We start from the raw sequence: 7500 nt of genomic DNA, 5'->3' as shown, positions 1-7500 counted from the left end.
ATCAAAGTACACGTGAACCCCCAAAATTTTTAGTAAGGGAGAAATTTCGCCTTTTCTTTTCACCCGTGGCACTGTACAGGCACCAACGGAATCTCTAAAAGAGGGATTCCGAATATGTGCAAAACTCGATTTATGAATATTTTATTGATTTAACAAATCCCACAGGAGTTCAAGGAAAACTCGAATACAAAATTCGCATAAGAAAAAAGCATTGGATCGATCGATCCCAAACTCTCGGATTATAATTGCGTTCTCTGTGCCCGCTTAACCTGCCAGTCTGAGATCACACGACCCAATATTCAACACGAGAGTTCATTGCCTGCTTCATACGACTTGCCAATGAGAGAGCTCATTGCACACACCACGTGCATACACACATGAGAGAAAGAGAGAGAGAGAAAAAGAGAGTTCAATGCATGCTTCATACGACCTGTCAATGAGAGAACACATTACACACCATAAGTGAAACTCTCGCTGATGAAAGTGATTGATATCACTAATAGAGATGTGTGAGTGGATGAGACAGGGTTCTGTCAAGAGAAAGTGAGGAGTTGACCACAAATTCGATACATCACACTCAGTTGTTCGTACTGTTCAAAACTGTCTCTGTCATCCACTCTCCCTTGATAAATGAATACACAAAACGGCTACTAAAACAGTCAGAAGAGTTCTTGAACCCCAAAACGGAACTTAAAAATTATTTTTCCATGATTTTTTAAATTGATTTTTCACCTAGACTGACTCGATTTTGTGATAGATGGATGACTATATTGTGATAAATGGTTGACTAGATATTGTGAATATTGTGATAAAGGGAGGGATGAATTATTTTGTGGTGATAATGAGAGTAAAAATCCCACACATCCTACATTCCATGAGAAGATGTGGAAATGTTCAAACTTGAAGGAGCTATCACTGACCAGAGCCCACCAGGCTGTGATTGAGGAAAAAAGTGCGGCAAGGATGTTCCATAATTTTCCTCATCTGACGACTCAATTGCTTGTACCCGACCATGTATGAGTCTCCTTCTACTGAGTCTTAGGTCCTGTTACTCTATCATGTTCAAGATTGAAGGAATTTCATCTAGTGTATGATGGAGAGAAACTTCAAGATAGTGAGGCCGGAATTGACGACTTGATGCTTGTTTGACTATAATAAGGATACTTATTGGCCTGATGAGAGTGAAAACTTGAAGAAACTATTGAAGGAATTTAGGTACCTGAAAACACATATATCAAAAAGCATCTGTTATTCACCTTCCTACAATAGATGCGAAAAACAGGGACACTCGGACTTGAACGTCTCGCTCTCTGGCAGAAATATATTCGGGAATATTGGTATATACACGAGAAGTACATATAAGATGTGGATAATTCTATTTCTGTTACAGGATGTGGATAATTCTATTTCTATTACCAGTGGACCACGTGGCTGTTTTCCACGTGGATCCAAATGTCCCAAATAAAAAACCACCCGCTCAGCGGGGGCGGAGGTCACATTTTATATCTGCCCTCGATTGACCGGGAGTTCGTTCCAAGCTACCGACGCGGTAGGGTCACCTCTCGCCTCCCTCCGGGGGAGTTCGTGTCAAGCGACCAGCGCGGTAGGTCAGCTCCGCCCTCTCTCCGGGCAGCTGACCGTGGCCTCCACGCGGCGCTTTTGACCCTTTAGACAAGTCGTAGCGTCGTCGTAGCGTGTGTTCACCCCTTTACGTGTGTTTTGCGTCCCTGTCACCCAAACTGTACTAGAGTACGCATAGCCCGTTAAAAACTGGTGGCAGGGGGGCGCTGCGTCCTTCCGGCTCGCAGCATAAAACGAAAAATCTCCGAAGAAAATCCGCTCGACCGCTTCAAGACATGGCTAAGAAAAAAACACGTAAGTACACGTTTGGGCCCCTTTCTTATTTCTTTCCCTTCCTTCCCCCAAAATGTGTTAAGCCGTTGTTTTTGTTGGGTTAAAAGGTGCTAATGACAGCAAATGGCACGTTCTCCACTATTCTTCCACCTCAGATGTATTCCGGCAATCGAGTATGTGATCAATAAACATGAATATCGTTCGTTAGTTAAGTAATTAATTTTTTTCTCTACGTTTTTAGAGATTATATTGTTTCATCTGCAACAAATTTAACGCGTTCGTGATTTTATCTTATCACGAATATCTTTTCTTTTTATCCGTTCCTAACCCCTCGCGCCCGACCTGACCTTCCCTTTTCTTTTTTTTGCGGTCACTTTGGATTAGAAAAAGGTTGACCTGACCTCACTTTCTCTTTTCCCGGTCGGTGGCGGCGTGGGTAGGTCAGATGATCATTGTTACATTGCTTTTTGGTGACACGTTCTATCGGCGCTAGAACGAATTATGTAAACGGAAATTAATTAAATTTCTTTATTTTGAATAACGTGGATTTCCTCATATCAGGTGCACAGAATTGCTCCGATTTTCCCCCCGGGGGTTTGCGAAAACGCCTAATAGATCTGCGCTCGTCTTTCGAGAGTAAAGTTATTCGTTCGTTCGGCTCCCTTTAGTCGGTGGACCCCTTACGTCCGTTAATTAATGTAGATTAGGGTTTAAGCTAGAATCTTTATTCGCTTATTAATCAACCTTTCTCACCTCTTATCCTTGGGAAATGTTTGGGTACCCCAAGCGTTTGTGTGATTGTAAAAATTTTGAAAATTTATATTCCTGGCTCAAGTCGCTTCAGTCATATACGGCATTTGGGTATAGGATCCCCCGTTATTGAGTTTTATTGAAGTTGACATGCAAAGCTAGACATGTACCTCGGCAGTTCAGTTTTCTGACCCCGAGAAGTTTTGGTTGATAAAAATTTGGCGAATATTTTTCATGTCACCATTCATTCATGCGTACATTCTGTCGATATCATTTTATGTTGAATTCAATGTGGTAGTTGAAATAATCTTAAATAGCTAGCATGCTAATTTACTTCAGTTTGTTATAGTGAACGCTAATATTCGTGTTTTTGGGTTCCCTTCTCTGTGTGAGGTCACTCTCGCTCCCTCTCATTAACGATAGCTGTCACTCACACACGCATACACACACACATTTAGCTCACTCAACACACACAGGATAAAGACACTGCCCCTTTTCATTGGGCTTAGTGCCGGCGTAAAGATTTATCTCTTTAGCCCGCATTTGTCTGCGCTGTCGTGTACAAGTTTTCATCCCATTTCTTATCTGTGTGACGACTATGGTTCAAATAGATCTTCGCGGATCGCCGATGTCGTTCCCCTTTTCTATTCTATATCTATCAGAGATGGTTGGGTAGTTCAAAAGGTCTATGCGGACCGCTATTTACATCTCCCTCTTCTATTTTTCTTTAAACCCTTTTTGAAAAAAAAAACCACAAAATGAAAAAAAAGTCGAAAATAAGTTAAAAACCAACATTAAAAAACCGTAAATTGTTATGAATAACCGGCTAGTGGTAATTACCACCCCATCTTCTCTGTTGCCTTTCTTTTTTCTTACTCTGGCCCTTATGTATGATCTGGTCCCCGACTTATATTGCAGTCGGCCCGACACGACACCGAGGGAGGACCCCTTTGGATGCTGTGAGAAGGACGTCACGAAGATTTGCCATAGGCCACGGACCAAGATTTTCGTCAGAAAAGGTACAGTCGCCGAATGCTGGATAGCGACGCCGGGGACGCCGCAGATCCGGTCACTCCAGGAGTCGTAGCGAGGATAAGCCGCCCGAGATGCCCGCCCCCGCCCCGACGCCGTAGATCCGGACGAAGATTACGAGAGCGTGTGGGACGCGAGAAAGGACCTGGACGAGATCTGTGAGGGACGTGTGGACGAGGACGCCGCCGAGTTAGGCCTGGGGCCCGGACTACGAGGAGGTCAAGACGAAAACTGAAGTTCAAGGAGGACCTGTGCGAGACTTTCGAGGACGTTTTGGATAATCGAGGCGAGCAGATTACACCAGGGACCAGGAGGATGAGGACAACATGGACGAGCAGCCACGAAGTTGAACCAGGACAACGCACGAGAACGAGACGACCCGCAAGTTAGGTCACCCTTGAAGGCGCCTCGAGGCGAGGCGCGAGTAGGGGGCCGAGCAAAATAAGATGTGGATAATTCTATTTCTGTTACAGGATGTGGATAATTCTATTTCTATTACCAGAGGACCACGAGGCTGTTTTTCCCCGTGGATCCAAATGTCCCAAATAAGAACCACCCCCCTCAAACGAGGGCGGAGGTCACATTTTAAACTGACCTCGTTTGACCCGGGAGTTCGTGCTAAGCTACCATCGCACTAAGGTCAGCTCCGCCCTCTCTCCGGCAGCTGACCGTGACCTCCGCGCGGCCCGATTATAACTAGACATGTCTTGTGTGTTTTATACTGCGTGGTGTCAACTCTCAGAAATAAAGAGTCAAGCCGAATACCAGTATCAATACCCCTGCAAGTCAATGTAATTGGGTTCTATACCCGTTATAGTACATGTACATGTCACTAAATAGATACCGGCTTCTCAGACTAAATAAACTTTGCCCGGCCACCCAAGTTATGAAAATGAATGAACCTCCTCAATGTTTATTTGAAGTCATAAGCACTCTGCCGAATCTAGAGGCACTGGAGATAGCGGATATATCACAGATCAGCCGCAACACTTTTCTTAAATTTTCTTCAGAAAAACGTTAACATCTCTAACGGTTCTCTAGTTGGAAGAGGTCGAGTGTTTTATGGATTAGTCTTTTTTTCCCGACCTGGCAAAACTTGTCCCAATCTCAATGTGCTCAGCATTTTGGAGTCTAATATTAAAGCAAATGGACATCTCACATGGCCAGCCAGTAGCACTTCAGCCTTCCCATTCTTAAGGGAGTTAACGCTGACACCTCAAAGTGATATCTTTTGTGTATGGGAAGTTGGAAAGGAGCTCACATATTACCTCTTGAGAGAATCATACAACTTGGAATATCTACATATTCACTCTGAAGATACTGGGATGGGTGACATGGCAACAAATACATTCCTGTGTGCTATTATGAAGCCCCTTAGAAATCTTACTGAACTCTATCTAGTGTCAAACTATGTACAATGGAGTCTCATCGAGGAATTGTTATCAAACGATCCTTCGTTAGCTAAGCGCATTCCAAAGTTGGCTTTGTCCTTCGTCGTATATGACAAGAATGCCTGATCATGTTGCTCAATTGTATTGTGACTGTATCTAATGATAAATGCTCTTCATCTCTATCAAGAAATTATATGACCAGGATGAAGGTAAATATTTATATTTATAACAGTTTATTTATAATAGTTTATTTATTTTTATTATATATATTTTTTAGTATTAATATTTTCATTATTGATATTATTGTAATTATTACTATTATTATTACTTTTATTGTTATTATTATTTTTTATATTATTACTATTATTATTATCATCACTAACAATATTATCATTTTTATTAATATTTTCATTAGTATTATTATCATTTTTGCTATTATCATTATTGTTATTATTATTATTGTTTTTTATTATTATTATTACTACTACTATAATAATAATTGATATTATTATTGTTATTATTAGTGTCATTGCTATCAATATTATCATCCTTATTATTACTATTAATATTATCATCCTTATTATTATTATTAATATTATCATAATTATGACTTGTATCATTATTTTTACTACTATTAATATTATTACTATTATTAATAATACTAGTATTGTTATTCTTATTCTTATTTTTATTATTATTGTTATTACTATTATCATTATCATTATTATTATAGTTATTATTTTTTATTATTAATACTATTATTATTATTACTATTATCATTATCATTATTAGCACAGTTATTATTATTATTATTACTATTACTATAATTTCCAATATTATTATTATTATTATTATTATTATTATTATTATTATTATTATTATTATCATTATTAACATTTATTTGCAATTGCTACCAATATTACTATTATCAATGTTAATATATATATATATATATATATATATATATATAGATATATAACATATAAGTATATAAATATAAATATATATATATAGAGATATATAACATATAAGTATATAAATATAAATATATATATATATAGAGATATATAACATATAAGTATATAAATATATATATGTATATAATAATATATAGATAGTGATGTATATATAAATCATATATATATATATTATATATATATATATATATATATATATATATCATATAATATTGTATATTTTGTGTATTTTAGTGATTATTTTTAGATGTATATATACTATATATATTATATTAAATATTACTATATATATATATATATATGATGTGACGATTGTGATGTATGTGTGTGGTTTATGTTTTGTATACATATTTTTAAATATTCTATAAATAGAACTATGAATAGACATATATTATAGATACATAGCAAATATGTAAAATGTATACATAATAGCAACACAATAAGAACATAGACACTCACAAATAACTAACAACACACAATATAATATATATATATATATATATATAATTATAGTATATATAATACATATATATATATTATATATATATTATATATATATATATATAATATATATATAACAATGCATATATAATATGTAATAATATATATAAATAATATATAATATATATATATATATATATATATATATATATATATATAATATAAGTCATATATTGTATAATATTCTATTAAGATACAGTCATAGTATATCAGTAAATTATAATTTTAAGAGCTATCTCTAATTATGATTATATATCTGTTTCTAGTACTATCAATATACTTAAGATAGTAACTAGTCACAAATCTGTGTATATTAATCTATGTGTATAATATATATATATATATATATAATAAATATAAATAAATAATAATAAAATACACACTATGTGTGTGTGTGTGTGTGTGTGTGTGTGTGTGTGTGGTGTGTGTGTGTGGGTTTTATGTGTGGGGTAAATAAATTTTAAAATATTAAATTATATAAAATTATATATATTTTCAATCACTAAAAAATATATATTAATATAATAAAATTATATTATATATTAAAATTTTAAAAAACAAAAAAAAACACACACAACACATTTATTATGTATAAATATTAAAATATTTAAAATAATTTTATTATATTATATATGGGTGGTGTGTGTGTGTGTGTGTGTGTGTGTGGGGGTGTTGTGTGTGTGTGTTTGTGAATTTTCAAAAATTATGTAGTGCACATAATAACACCGATGCATTTTCCCCCAAAATACTTTACTATTTTAATCAATAAAACTTAATTCCCCCGGATCTTACAAATTTTTTCAAACCCCTCTCAACACAAGTACGCTCCCCTCGTAATTGGTGGCCGCCCTCCCCGGGTTCAAAGCAGCGAGATTTTTCGCTCAAGGGAACTCTGCTCGACTGAACGGGGAGAAGAAAGAATGATTTGACTTAATTTATTTGGGAGTCTGTTGTACCTGAGGGAATGACGCCCCCCTTTTGGGGGGGGTTTTTTT

This window comes from Penaeus monodon, chromosome 44 (genome assembly GCF_015228065.2).
Source record: "Penaeus monodon isolate SGIC_2016 chromosome 44, NSTDA_Pmon_1, whole genome shotgun sequence".
NCBI lineage: Eukaryota > Metazoa > Arthropoda > Malacostraca > Decapoda > Penaeidae > Penaeus > Penaeus monodon.
The sequence above is the reverse complement of the archived record's forward strand: the minus strand, read 5'-3'. Positions refer to the sequence as shown.